The sequence below is a fragment of the Amblyraja radiata genome, chromosome 14 (assembly GCF_010909765.2).
Source record: "Amblyraja radiata isolate CabotCenter1 chromosome 14, sAmbRad1.1.pri, whole genome shotgun sequence".
Classification (NCBI taxonomy): domain Eukaryota; kingdom Metazoa; phylum Chordata; class Chondrichthyes; order Rajiformes; family Rajidae; genus Amblyraja; species Amblyraja radiata.
The window spans coordinates 30892052-30907522 of record NC_045969.1 but is presented as its reverse complement, the minus strand read 5'-3'; the positions used below and the strand labels follow the sequence as shown (position 1 = coordinate 30907522).

Below are 15471 nucleotides of genomic sequence, written 5' to 3'. Positions count from 1 at the left end.
CCTCTGGGAACCTCCGGGAACCGCACGGAAACCTTGGGTGGGGCGCAAAGTCTCCAGAGGTTACTGTTCAGGTTTCCTAAGTGGGACAGGGGCATAAATTGTCCCTAATGTGTAGGATAGAACTAGGGTACGGGGCGATCGTTCGTCGGTGCAGACGCAGTGGGCTGAATGGCCTGTTTCCACATTGTATCTCAAATCTAAAAATATATATTTTACATTGCAAATATGTATAAAGGGAATAATGTCTCCTCGAGCTGTCTCTGGGCTTACTTGCTGTAGCGATTTCTGTAGACCACAAATTAAGTTTGTACATCAACTTAAATTTACTAACTATTATTTAAATCATACTTTTGCAACAGTTTTTCACATGATAAGACTTATTACAAAGTGTACGCATGTATAAATGGTAAAGGGTTTTGCAGCAGTGATTGTTAACTATGACTTGAGTGTTTGTTCTTGAGTTTATTTTTGTATATAGTTTTTACTCAGAACTAAAGCAGATTAAAATATTTTAAACAAAGCCACAAAATGGCTGGAGATGTTTTGAGAAAGGTCTCTCGAGGCTGGAAAAGCACCTCATATATCTCCTGGGTCCGCTTACAGCCCAGCGGTATGAACGTTGAATTCTCAAAATTTAAGAATTAAAATTAGAGCAAATTAGAGAACTCTAACTCCTACAACATTCCCCCCTCTACCCCCCCCCCACACCCCCTCATCCTCCACCCTAGTCTGTTTAACCAGTTCCACAGTTCGCGACATGTAACCCTTGAGATCCCACCTTCCCGAACCAACAATTGGCCAGAGGCCTTCTGTCAAATTTTTATCATTTGGTATTTTATCATAGATTTTTCCCTCCCGGAGCACATATTTGATATTTCTACAGGGTCTACAGTTGCATCTCAGCCTACCCAAAAGTTGCCAATCCCAGCTGTAACTTGAACCTTTTATAGTGACAGGTGCCATTTGTTGTGGGCCTGACACGTTCATTGGCAGCTGTGACACACCGTGCTATTCTGGCTGCCTCCCAGCCCTCTTCTCTCTGAAAATGCTGCAAACTGCAACTAGGTTTGCAGATGACGGTAAAGTAGGTGGTGTCGTAGACAGTGAAGATGGTTATCAAAAATTACAGTAGGATCTTGATCAGCTGGGCAAGTGGGCTGGGGAAAGGCTAATGGAGTTTAACGCAGAGAAGTGTGAGGTGTTGCATTTTGGGAAGTCAAACCAAGGAAGGACATCCACAGTGAATGTCAGGGAGTGTTGGAGAGCAGAGGGATCTAGGAATGCAGGTACACCTTGAAAATGGTGTCACAGGTAGATTGGGTGATCAAGAAGGCTTTTGGTACATTGGTCTTCTTCAGTGAGGGTACTGAGTATAGAAGTTGGGACGAGACATTGGTGAGGCCGCATTTGGAGCATTGTGTTCAGTTCTGGACATCCTGTTATAGGCAGGATGTCGTTAAACTGGAAAGGGAGCAGAGAAGATTTACAAGGATGTGGCCAACACTTTAGGGCCTGAGCTATCGGGAAAGGTTGGGCAGGCTAGGACCTTATACCCTGGAGCACAGGAGGCTGTTTGGTGATCTTATAGAGGTGTATAAAATCATGACGGTAATGGGGCTTTTTCACGGGGCGAGTTGACGCAAGATGTCACCAGAGTGAAGTGGTCGTGGTCCAGCACGAGTTTCGCACGATATAACGGGGGGTAGATAAAGAGTTCCCACGGTACTCGGCATTTCTGTTATTTGTGCGAGTGACTTGTCCGTCTCCCGAGCTTTCGCGTTAAATCTTGAATGAACATCGTGAACTACACGTGACACAAATGATGTAACTTTTTTTTCACACACTATAAATATCCTCCCTTGGTTGAATTGGCTCATTTGGAGACATGTTTTACTGTGTATGTGGGAGACACAGATGGACTGAGCACAGTACCTCGGTCTTACTGTGTGTGGGAGAGGGGGAGAAAGAGACGTACACTCACAGAGGCAGAGTCTCTCAGCCTGTGTAAGAGGGAGGGAGAGAGAGAGAGAGGCACACACAAGGTGGATGTGAAATCTCACCTGCCTGTTTCAGTGACAGACGCCCGCCGCCAGTAAATGAAGACACCCCCATCTGTCTCCCCCTCCTCTCCCTCGACTATAATCTTTAAAAGGGACTTTAAAAGGGACTTTACTGAAAGGTTACGCATTTATCGACCACAGGCAGCATATCAGAAGGGTCTCGATATCTCTAGAGAAAAAGAATAGGTGGCGATTCGGAACCCTTCTTCAGACATCCTAATCGGAATTGAGTCTGAAGATGTGTCTCGTCCCGAAACATCAGCTATTTTTCTTCAGAGATGCTGCTTGACTCGCTGAGTTACTCCAGCGTTTTGTGTCTGTCTTCGGTTTAAACCAGCATGTGCAGTTCACTCCTTACACGGGTCTCTGGAGAACATTGATTGGTAGCGTTCCGGACCCTGCTTCGGAAAGGCATCGATCGCTAGTCGGCGAGGACTCCGAGCTGTATCTCTCAAAGAAGTACATGTGAAAATTTTCTCACGGACCATAAAAATGCGTAACCTTTCAGTAAAGTCCCTTTTAAAGTCCCTTTTAAAGATTATAGTTATTTTCTTGAATCTCATTAACATAACTCATGAATAAGTTGATGTCCATATGCGGATGCAAATTTTAATTTTTATTTATTTTTTAAATTCAATCCCACAGAAGACAATTTTTACTCACCTTCTGTCCCCTCTGTCCAGCTTCCGGGTTCACCGTTCGCAGGAGTTCCCACGGTACCCGCAAGAGTTATTACGGATATCGCACTGGCCACTACGTTCATATAATGTTGCAATGCTCAACCACAAGTGTACAAGTCACTCTTGGAGAAATTCAAACTTTCTTGAATTTTCTCCCGAGTGACCAAGATACACGATTACCTGCCGTTAGCGCTACGGTGGTCCACGGTGGTCCACGAATGCCGTACTGTTATCGCACGAGGTTCCCACGATGTTAAACTCTGGTTAACTCTTGCGTCAAGTCGCCCCGTGAAAAGGCCGCTTAAATGATAGGGTGAATGCACAGTCTTTTACCCAGGGTGGGGGAATCAAGAACCAGAGGACATGGGTTTAAGGTGAGAGGGGAAAGATTCAATAGGAACCAGAGGGGCAACATTTTCACTCAGAGGATGGTGGGTACATGGAACGAGCTGCCATAGGAGTTGTCGATGCAGGTACTAAAACAGCATTAAAAAGAAACTTGGACAGGTACTGCACATGGATAGGAAAGGTTTGGAGGGCTGGTTGGCGTGAACAGTGGGCCAAAGGGCTTGTTTCTGCACTATATCTCTTGTCTGAAGTCTAAATTCACTGATTCAATGAACTACTGATATGTAGCAGCAGTCATTGGCAAAACATAGCTAAGTAATTAAGACGGCAAATGTATTTCTCTAACCTGTTTTCTACCAACATTAAGAGTGCAATTCCAATCTCCACAAGATTTGAGGATCGTTTTGGTTCTTCTTGGTGTAATCTCTTCATATTGTCCCATAGTGCCTGTTATCTTTAGGATTTTAACTTCATTTACAACATTCTCTTCAAGAACAATATCCACCAACATAGCAACAGAAAAGATTGCAGATGCTGGAAGCTTGAGGCTTGGACTCTATGCCTTGGAGCGCAGGAGGATGAGGGGTGATCTTACAGAGGTGTACAAAATCATGAGAGGAATAGATGGGGACAGTGCCGGATTTACCTATAGGCTTGGCAGGCTGAAGCCTAGGGCCTCAAAATATAGGGGGCCTCCGGCCGAGGTGTATAATATTTTTGACACTGTCATAGGCCTTTCTTATATATGCTGTCACAACACACTGTAATCTCTAAACAACCCTTCAATAATTTTCCTTGCCCTCCATTTCAGAATAATATTGTGTTAAGCCGATAACTCGACACTAGCACTGGCAATAAATACATTTTTAAAAAGAGCAGCTTTCCAATCCCTTATCTCATTGGCCATGCTCGGCTGCACATCGGTGTCAATCTGGTGGTCTGGCAAACTTTCACACATGCTCCAGTAAGCAATGATGGAGGGTGCAGGGAACATCTTTGGATACTTGCAGGCTTCAAAAGTCAAAACTCAGGGGTAAGTAGGAAAGTGCAAAGATATTTGAACTAGGAAGTTGGCAAGGGGCAATGCTAGGGGTAGAGCTGATAATCGTTGCTATAAACCTACTGTATAGTGCTGTGGCTGCCACTGTCATGTTAGTAATAAAACTAAGCTTATTTGTAACATCTTTGTTTACGATAGAAAAAAAGCATACTCATTTTTTAAACGGTTTTTGGAAGCAGATTTGATTCAGATTTTGCAATATAATCGTCAATAAGGAACAATTCTTTAAGAAGAATTCTCCCTCTAATCGTGGGGGTGGGGGATTGGGAGGGGCCTCACTAGTGGAATAGCCTAGGGCCTCTCTTCAACTAAATCCAGCACTGGCACAGAGTCTCTTGTCCAGAGTAGGGGAATTAAGAACCAGAGGACATAGGTTTAAGGTGAGGGGGGAAAGATTTAATAGGAACCTGAGGGGCAACTTTTTTACACAAAGGGTGGTAGGTATAAGGAACAAGCTGCCAGAGGAGATAGTTGAGGCAGGTACTTTAACAACGTTTAAAAAACATTTGGACAGGTACATGGATAGGAAAAATGTTGCGGGAAATGGGCCAATTGCAGGCAGGTGGAACTGGTGCAGATGGGGCATGTTTGGTTGAAGAGCCTGTTTCCACGCTGTACGACTCCATGACTCTATGACTCGATCTAGACTCGCAGATCGCCAAACATGTTCGGCGGTCCGCGCACTCTCCTGGTTGCCATTTTACTTCCACCCCCTCCCCCCAAATTAGTCTGAAGAATTCCTGGTGGCGGCGCGACTCGTTGCAGCGGCTCCTACAGCCTGTCTGTCTTTTTTTATTTTTTGTCTAGTTAAATGTAGTGTTTGGTGTTTTTTAAATACTGGTTTTTAAATGTGTATATGTGGGGGGCGGGGGGGGAGGGGGAAACCGTTTAAAATCTCTTCCCTGTCCGGGAGACCCGACCTTTTCCCTGTCGGGTCTCCGTTGTCGTTGGGGCCTAGCACCGTGGAGCAGCCTCCAACCTGAACGACCCGGGGGCTCGGGAGACTGCGGAGGTGCGGACTACTCACCATCGTGGGGCTGGCCGGCCTCGGAACGTGGGGAGCGGTGGTGACTCGCTGCTGCGACTCGACTCCTGGGGCTCGGAGGCTCCAGCAACGCAGCCGCAGGTCCGGTGGACTGTCGGGACATCGGGAGCTCGCGGGTCCGGGGGGAGAGAGAGACCGCTTCCCGGAGCTCCCGCAACGCGACTTCTCCAGCCCGTGTCGCGGGGTTTGGAACGACCCGGAGCGGGGAAGTACATCACCCGGCACGGCTTCGTGGCCGTGGGACATTACAGCGCCCGCCGGGGGCTCCAACTTCGATACTTCTAGACCGGGAGCGGGGCCGTAAATCGCCCGGCACAGCCTAAAATGGCCGTGGGACTTATCACCGCCCGCCTGGGGCTTGGACATCGGGAGAGACATGGAGAGCAGGGGAGAGAAAAGACTTTTGCCTTCCATCACAGTGGGTTCACTGTGATGGATGTTTGTGTGAACTTAATTGTGTGTATGTCTGTAGGACATTGTTTTTGTTTGTATGGCTGTGGAAACAAAATTTCGTTTGAGTCCCACTGGGGCTCAAATGACAATAAATAAATTTGTAATTTGTAGAAGTGTCCCAAAACGTCACCTACCCATGTTCTCCAGAGATGCTGCCTGACCCTCTGTTACTCTAGCGCTTTGTGGCCTTTTGTGTATTAACCTGTATCTGGAGTTCTTTGAAGATAGACACAAAATGCTGGAGTAACTCAGCGGGACAGGCGGCCTCTCTGGAGAGAAGGAACTGGTGACGTTTTGGTTCGAGACCCTTCTTCAGACTGATTATGGGTGGGGGGGGGGGGGGGAGAAAACAGTCTGAAGAAGTGTCTCGACCCGAAACTTTACCCATTCCTTCTCTCCAGAGATGCTGCTTGTCGGCAGCTGCCGACATTTTGTGTCTATCTTCAGTGTACACCAGCATCTGCAGTTCCTTCCTACACATTTCATCCGCAGCTCGTTGCTTTGACTATCTAGAATTGTTCTACATGGCAAACTCTTAATCATTGTTCTACATGGCCTCTTAATCAGTCCAACCACCTTAACTATGACGTCCCTTGCCCACATTTTGCTGCACAAAAAGATGAAAAGGAAATATCAGTTTACCACAATGGAAACATAGGCGCCAAGACATCCGCACATAGCTGAACCAGCCTCTATCTGTTCGTGCTTCTCTAACAGAGTGTTAACCACATGCCTCATAGTCACACGTTCTCTTTGCAAGTAGACACTAAAAAATATACTTTGACAGCTGTTTTTTTTACAGGGTATTGTTCCTCACTTGCATGCTTGCAAACTACTCATTTCTATTATATTTAAAAACAGAACAGGGTGTCAGAACTTTTGGTTTGCAAAATGGATAAAGTGCATTAAAAACTTCTGTGTTCCTGTGTAGCTTAGAGATACAGCGTGGAAACAGGCCCTTCGGCCCAACAAGTCTGCGCCGATCACCCGTTCACACCAGTTCTATGTTATTCTACTTTCTCACCCACTCCCTACACACGACAGGCAATTTTACAGAGGGCCATATTAACCTACAAACCCGCATTTCTTTGAGATTTGGGAGGAAACTGGAGATCGCGAGATCACAGGGAGAATGTACAAATTCCGCGCAGACAGCAGCCGAGGTCAGGATCGAACCTGCGTCTCTGGTGCCGTGAGGCAGCAGCACTACTGCTGCAGCATTAGGTTGCCAAATTTGTATCTGAACTCTTTTTGGGTATAAAACCATCAGGCCAGATAAAATCTGCATCATTCAGCTCAAAATCCTTTGCGGCGCAGTGGTAAATAGAATTGAAAGGAGAACAAGGACTGGAGATGACCAGTAATGGGGCTTTTTCACGGGGCGAGTTGACGCAAGATGTCACCAGAGTGAAGTGGTCGTGGTCCAGCACGAGTTTCGCGCGATATAACGGGGGGTAGATAAAGAGTTCCCGCGGTACTCGGCATTTCTGTTATTTGTGCGAGTGACTTGTCCGTCTCCCGAGCTTTCCCGTTAATCTTGAATGAACATCGTGAACTGCAGTGTTGTTAATCACGTGGCACAAATGATGTTACTTTGTTTTCACACACTATATTGGGTTTTTTCACACACTATATTCCTCCCTTGGTTGAATTGGCTCATTTGGAGACATGCCTATACTAAGTATTTTCGAGTACAGGATGGTGGTTATTTTCATTGACGCGCTGTATGCAGCAGCCCACTATGTGCATCGAGAACGCTTGCGTGTAGGCAGAAGGGTGAGATTAATTAAAATGAGAATTAAGAGGAAGTCTCACTGGGTGAAGCCCATTTTTCAACGGAGACCTCAATTTGGACAATATGATCAGCTGCTTAATGTGCTGTGCGAAGAGGATAAAAGTGCATTCACAAACTTTGTCAGAATTTCACCCGAGCTCTTTAATGAGCTGAAGAATAATCTGGTTTTTTTTAGACAAATGTTGTTTGGTGTGATGCACCTTCTCTCAATATGTGCAAGAAGTCGTCTTTTTATTTTGTCAAATAGGAATAAAGACTTTGTCTCACATTGACCGTGATGGTTGTCTTATTTTATTATCTACTGAGAGGTGAAACTTTCAAACGTTTAACCAGTCAGTAGACAGACAATAAATAGTAACAATCGAGCCATAAATGGTGTATACATGGTGAAGGGAACAACGCTGTGTGCAAGATAATGTTTAAAATCATGCGAGGAATCGATCGGGTAGATGCACAGTCTCTTGCCCAGAGTAGGCGAATCGAGGACCAGATTACATAGGTTTAAGGTGAAGGGGAAATGATTTAATATGGATCTGATTAAATATTGTCAGTAGTAAACCCGATCAAAAACAACATCAGGACGTCTATTAAACACCAGAGATCCCAGTAAACACCCAGCCGAGACTTATTACAGGTCTAGTGGAAAGACACAAAGCGCTGGAGCAACTCAGCGGGTCAGGCAGCATCGCTAGACAACATGGATAGATGATGTTTCGGGTCGGGACTCTTCTTCAGCGCTGAGTTACTCCCGCATATTGTGTCTTTCCCATGCAGATTAGCGTCTGCGATTCTTTGCTCCTGCATTACGGGGTCTATCTCGTTTCCCGATAAAGTCTAAAACCCATCCTCCAGAGTTCTCAGCCCAGGGCGCCCATAAACAAGCCCTTAACTCCACACTGGGGACAGAGGCTGAGAGGTGTACAAAACCATGAGACGAACAGGCAGGGAAATAGACAGAGTCCAGTGTAATATATGTCCTTTGCCCACAGAGGGGATTCGAGGACCAGAGGGCATAGGTTCAAGGTGAGGGGGGGAGATCTAATAGGAATCTGAGTGAGGGGTAACATTTTCGCACAAAGGGTGGTGGGTGTATGGAACAAGCTGCCAGAGGAGGCAGTTGAGGCTGGGTCCATCCCTACATTTAAGAAACATTTAGACAGGTACATGGATAAGACAGGTTGGGAGGGATATGGACCAGACGCAGGCAGAGGGGACTAGTTTAGATGGGATATTTTGGCCGGTATGGGCAAGTTGAGCCGAAGGGCCGGTTTCCACACTGTAACTCGATAAAGCCAGTGAGTATATGATCTAAGATAGTCAGAGGGTCTCGAATGAGGTAGGTAGTAGTTCAGGAATGCTCTGTGGTTGGTGTTAGGATGGTTCAGTTACATAAGTGCTCAAATGTAGGCACCGTTTTCGCAGTGGAAGCTCCGAGACTGTGCAGCGGGTGATTGTCGTGTTGGCTGGGACTCCTGTTATCCATGCAGGGGATTGACCTCAGTCTGAAGAAGGCTCTCGACCCGAAACGCCACCCGTTCCTTCTCTCCAGAGTTGCTGCCTGTCCGGCTGAGTTGCTCCAAGCAACTGGTGTCTATCTTCAAAGGACTGACTACCGGGCTGGATGTCGGGGCTGGCGTGTTGCGTTTCACAGACCGAACTGTCCAATTAATGGTAACAGATGGGCACTGAGGGAAGTCCCCCGCCCCTCTCTGTTTATCTGCCCTTTCTTTAACTTTTGTGCCTCTATGCAAGTATCTCGCGAGCCATCCCAGACTGCCCATTTCTGCTCCCCCTCGTCTTTAATAACTACATTTCCCTAACAATTACTATCTTTGTTAGTTATAGGAGCAAAATTAGGCCATTCGGTTCATTATGTCCACTCCGCCATTCAATCGCGGCTGATCTATCTCTCCCTCTCAACCACATTCTCTTCCCTTCTCCCCATAACCTCCTGACAGCCGCACTAATCAGGAATGTATCTATCTCTGCCCCTATTCTTCACCCTTTTGACAGTAGTTTTGTTTTATTGGAGACGCGGGAGACAGCGGATGCTGGAATACTGAGCAAAACGCGAAATGCTGGAGGAACTCGGTGCATTTGTGTTTAAGAATGAACTGCAGATGCTGGAAAATCGAAGGTACACAATAAATCTGGAGAAACTGGAGAAAGCGAAGGAAGTAGGCCACGTTTCGGGTCGAAACGTTGCCTATTTCCTTCGTTCCATAGATGCTGCTGCACCCACTGAGTTTCTCCAGCATTTGTGTGTGTGGGTGGGAGTAGGGGGGAGGGGGGGGGGGGGTGGAGAGAGATAAGGCAGCCTGAAGAAAGGGTCGCCTGTCCATTTCCCTCCGTAGATGCTGCCTGGCCCGCGGAGTTCCTACAGTCTTAGAAACTGCTTTAGACAAAAAGATACACAAACTGCTGGAGTAAAATAGCTCAGCAAGTGAGGTACCTGAACACTCAAAAATGAAAAAGAATGAAAATGTGATTATTTCACCTCCCTTCAACTATTTTGTGTTTCAGCATGAGAGGGATTATAACATTAGAGACATTCATCTTGTAGTGATGTGTTAATGAAGAATTGCAGACATCAATCTGATAGTAAAAAATATATTTAATTAATAATGAGGTAAAACAAGCACTGACAATCAAACTGCTCAGTTACTCGCCGTTCGCAGGAATTCCCACGGTACCCGCAAGAGTTATTACGGATTTCGCACGGATATCGCACTGGCCACTATGTTCATACAATGTTGCAATGCTCAACCACAAGTGTACAAGTCACTCTTGGAGAAATTCAAACTTTCTTGAATTTTCTCCCGAGTGACCAAGTTACACGACTACCTGCCGTTAGCGCCACGGTGGTCCACGGTGGTCCACGAATGCCGTACTGTTATCGCACGAGGTTCCCACGATGTTAAACTCTGGTTCACTCTTGCGTCAAGTCGCCCCGTGAAAAAGCCACTTCAATGCGGGCTTCATCAGGTCATTGACCATAGATAAGCTATTCTTCGAAGAATAAGTGGAAGTGCAAGGGCTAGATCTCCAAGGAGTCTCGGGAGGTGCCAATGTGCTCCCACGCAGTAATGCCCCTGTCCCACTTAGGAAACCTGAACGGAAACCTCTGGAGGCTTTGCGCCCCACCCAAGGTTTCCGTGCGGTTCCCGGAGGTTTTTGTCAGTCTCCCTACCTGCTTCCACTACCTACAACCTCCGGCAACCAGCTGCAACCTCCGGGAACCGCACGGAAACCTTGGATGGGGCGCAAAGTCTCCAGAGGTTTCCGTTCAGGTTTCCTAAGTGGGACAGGGGCATAAGACAAAAGAGCAGAACTTCACGCTTCTTCAGAGAATCAGTCCCGACTTGAAACGTCACCTATCTGTGTTCTCCAGAGATGCTGCCTGGCCTGCTGAGTTACTCCAGCACGTTGTGTCTTTCACAGATGTTCTTCACATTATCACAATCTTCATGTTAATTGAGAGAGAGAGAGAGAGAGATGCAGCATTGGAAACAGGCCAGTCGGCCCACGTGTTCTATGTAAGATTTTAGCATCTGCTGTTCCTTGAGTGTTCTCTCAATTTATTAATTTGTTATGGTGTCTCCAGAGAAAAGAATCCAAGACCGACCAGCCTCTCCGTATAGCTAATACTCCCTAATCCAGGGAGATCAGGAGCAACCCTCAGGCTATAAAACACGTCACCCCCCAAATTACATCATTGTTATTTTGTTTTTTGTTATTGTCACTTGTACCGAGGTACAGTGAAAAGCTTTTGTTGCGTGCTGACCAGTCAGCAGAAAGACAATACATGATTACAATTGATCAAACGTAGACTTGGGGGCATTGCTTTTGGCTTTGCACTATTATATATATTCAGCTTTGGATGTTGTTTATTATGGTGTTTGCATGTCTGTTGTGCAGTTGCGAGTAAGAATTTTTTTTCTTCGTTCTTTTTACCTTTACTTTTGTTCTTTTGTTCTTTGTACCTTTTCATACCTCTAGTTTCCCTCTCCCCTGAATCTCAGTCTGAAGAAGGGTCTTGACCCAAAACGTCATCTATTCCTGTACTCCAGAGACGCTGCCTGACCCGCTCAGTTACTCCAATGCTTTGTATCTAAAGAATTTCATTGTTCCATTACGGAACATATCACAATAAAATATTCTTGACTTTTGACTTAAATTGCTGCGGGTTCTAACCCAGAATTTTATATGTCAGCTAAGTATTTTTTAATATTTCTAAAAACAAGATGAATCTGTGATTCATTGCCGTATTATAGTGGATGAATAGAATTGCCCTGTTGAACTGGTTAAGTTTCATCAATATGCATTGGAAGATAAACTTCATAATAGGCAAACTGAAACTCAGTTAGTTCCCCCATGAAAGTAATAACGATAGCTGCAAAGTAATTTTATATCATAGTGAAGATGTAAACATGCACAATTTTTCTTTCCATGGTGTTTCCGAGAAATGTACGTAAGGTTATATCTTGGTTTGTTCCAGCTACGTACTTGCGAAAAAAATACCCAGCCCCGTATACAAGTTACAATATGGGCATTCAGGGTTCACACATTCATACAAGTTAGAGGAGTAGAATTAGGCCATTCGGCCCATCGAGTCGACTCCGCCATTCAATCATGGCTAATCTTTGTCTCCTAATCCCATTTTCCTGCCTTCTCCCCATAACCCATGACAGCCGATCTAATCAAGAATTTGTCTATCTCTGCCTTAAAAATATCCACTGACTTGGCCTCCACAGCCTTCAGTGGCAATGAGTTCCACAGATTAACTACCCTCTGACCAAAGACGTTCCTCCTCACCTTCTTTCCAAAAGAGCGCCCTTTAATTCTGAGGCTAGACTCTTCCACCAGTCGAAACATCTTTCCACATCCACTCTATCTATGCCTTTCATTATTCTGTAAGTTTCAATGAGGTCCCCCCTCAACCTTCTAAACTCCAGCGAGTAGAGGCCCAGTGCTGTCAAATGCTCATCATATGCTAATCCACTCATTCCTGGAATCATTCTTGTAAACTTCTGGACCCACTCCAGCACATCCTTCCTCAAATATGCGGCCCAAATTTGCTCACAATACTCCAAATACGGCCTGACCAGCGCCTTATAGAGCCTCAGCATTACATCTCTGTTTTTGTATTCCAGTCCTCTTGATATCACCACCGGGTGGCGCCAGCAATGGCCGCCTCGACAACAGTCTGTCTGTCCCTTCCTTCTTTGTGTTTAAATAGTATGTGTTAAATGTATGTTTTTAGTGTTCTTTAGCTTGTTATATTTGGGGGGGGGGGGGGGGGGGGGGGGGGGGGGGGGGGGGGGGGGGGAGTGGGGGAAACTTTTTCTAATCTCTTACCTCGACAGAGATGCGATTTTTTTCCGTATCGTATCTCCATCCGCACTGCGGCCTAACATTGAGAAGTTGGCGGCCTTTGCTGGAGATCGACTGGGAGTTCCACCGCGGGGAGCCTGCGGACTTACCATCACGGAGCTCGCGATCACTTTGCCAGCGATCGACCTCGGACCTGCAACCATGTGTGCCTACGGACTTTCACATCGCGGAGTTCGCGGTCTCCAGATTTTGGGGAACTCCAAGCCGCAGGAGCTTTGACTGACCCGACACGGGAGCTTTGATCGCCCCGACGCGTGGGCTACGACCGCTGGGTGCGGGAGCTTCGATCGTCCTTACTGTGGAAGGTTTGACTGCCCCGACCGTGGGATAATAAAGAGGAAGAAGATTAGACTTTTTTGCCTTCAATCACAGTGAGGAATGTGGGGAATCTGCTGTGGTGGATGTTTATGTTAACTTTTATGTAATTGTGTGTCTTGTTGCTTTTTTTTCCATAAGGCTGTATGGTAATTCGCATATCACTGTACCTTAATTGGTACACGTGACAATAAAAGACCTTTGAATCTTTGAACCCTTAAATGCTAGCATTGAATTTGCCTTCCTTACTATCGATTTCACAATTTGATTTGCAAATTAACTTTATGGGAGTCCTGCACCAGCACTCCCAAGTCCCTTTGCACCTCAGATTTCTGGATTCTCTCTCCATTTAGAAAATAATCTTTATTGTTATAACCAAAATGCATGACTCTGCACTTTGCTAGACTGAATTTCATCTGCCACTTCTCTGCCCACTTTCCTAACCAGTCCAAGTCCTTCTGCAGACTCCTTACTTCCTCTAGCTGCCTGCCCCTCCACCTATCTTAGCATCAACTGCAAACTTGGCCACAAAGCCTTCAATCCTCTTATGTGGTTTCCCCCATATTAATCTGCAAAACATGGTTGCAATCAGCATTTTAGTTTGTATGCTGCCAAGAAATGCAACAGTCATTCTACAGAAAAATAATGTGTAACTTTGTATTTAAAAATGAAGAAAGCCTGATGAAGACAGACGTGGATTGGCATTTTCAACTAATCTCCTTTTGTTCAAAGGTGTTTAGTTTAGTTCAGAGATATAGCTGGAGCTCGTGTTGTCGACCGCCCCGTGGTGAGCCCTGTCAACTGACCTCAGTCAGGCGAACGACAACAAACCGAGACAGCAGCAGCGCCGCAGCTTGGCGCCAACCCGGAGCATGCGCCCTTTTTAGGGCGGGCACCTACAGATGTCGAACTGGATGGCATCACCCTGCTGCAGACTTCTGCTGCCTCAAACGCAAGAGGAAGATACATAGCATGGAAACAGGCCAGGACCTATTAGGGCATAAAGAATAGGAGTAGAATTAGGCCATTCGGCCCATCAAGTCTACTCTGCCATTCAATCACGGCTGATCTTTCTTTCCCTGCTCACCCCATTCTCCTGCCTACTCCCCATAACCTCGGACACACGTACTAATCAAGAAATCTTCAGACCCAACCTGAAACATCACCTCACCATGTACTCCAGAGATGCTGCCTGACCCGCTCAGTTACTCCTCAGAAGAAATCTACTCTTTGAGTCATAGAGTCATACAGCTGATTACAGGGACTTCAGTCCAACTTGTCCACACCGAGCAACATGCCCCATCTACCTACCTGCGTTTTACCATCTATCCATGTACCCGTCTAAAGTTTCTTAAATGTTGCAATAGTGCACTATAGTCATTCTTCTTACACTATAATGATAGATAGATGGATAATTTTACTTCGGAGTCACGTGAGTGACTACGTGAAGAACCCCGCCAGGACGCATGCGTGTCATATCGCTACACGCATTGCGAAACGTCAGGCGCGGTGGAACGACGTTCCCCCGCAGCGGCAGTTTAAAAGCCGGAACTTGCAGGTAAGAGTTACTCTGCGGTCTTTTTGTTCCCTATACCAACTTACAGGTGGGGAACATGGACAAATCGAAGAAAACAAGGGCTGCGACAAAGCTGGTGAGGGAGGACCGCGGAGTAGCGGGCAGCGGGCAGCCAGCAGCAGCCAGCGGCACCTGGATCACCGATAATGGGATCAGCTGTGCCCGATGTCGCCTCCGCACCGGCCAGATCCACTCCGCGGCCGGGCGGTAAGGCAAGACAGAAAACAAACAAAGTCGTGGACTCAGAGAAGTCCGACTTTGAGCAACCGCGGGCGGCCAGCGACCGTGAGCGCTGGAGCCGGATGGAGCGGTGTGTGGAGCATTTGCTCCAACGTGACAGGCTCCGGGAGATGGAGTCGGGTCACAGTGGGCTCTATGGCAAACCCACAACAGTACCTTTTGAAGGGCTGCACAGTGCTTCTACCTCATCAGAGGGGAGCACTGCGGGTCAGTTCTGGGCTGATCTGGAAGAGGGGTTCGCAGAAGAAAAGTCAAGTGTGCAGGGGGTGCAGGAACAAGAACACCTACTGGACATGGTGTCCAACTTCATACAGCCAGACCAGACTGGCCAAAACCTGGAGCAAAAGCTAGCTGCCAGTATAAACTATATGTCTCTCAACCAGCTACAAGAACAGGCTGTACTGGACACCACATCAAGACACCTGGCACCGGGCAAGTGCATATCCCTGAATGTTCCAGTAGTAAATACCTGTATATGGAAACATATTGGAATAGGAGTCAGAAG

General features: G+C 46.5%; 1 protein-coding gene across 1 annotated transcript in view; it reads right to left on the bottom strand.

The window, feature by feature from the left end:
• The window catches only part of LOC116980607 (carcinoembryonic antigen-related cell adhesion molecule 1-like), a 134214-nt gene that overhangs the window by 58301 nt on the left and 60442 nt on the right, over window positions 1–15471 (bottom strand). The window lies entirely within an intron of this gene.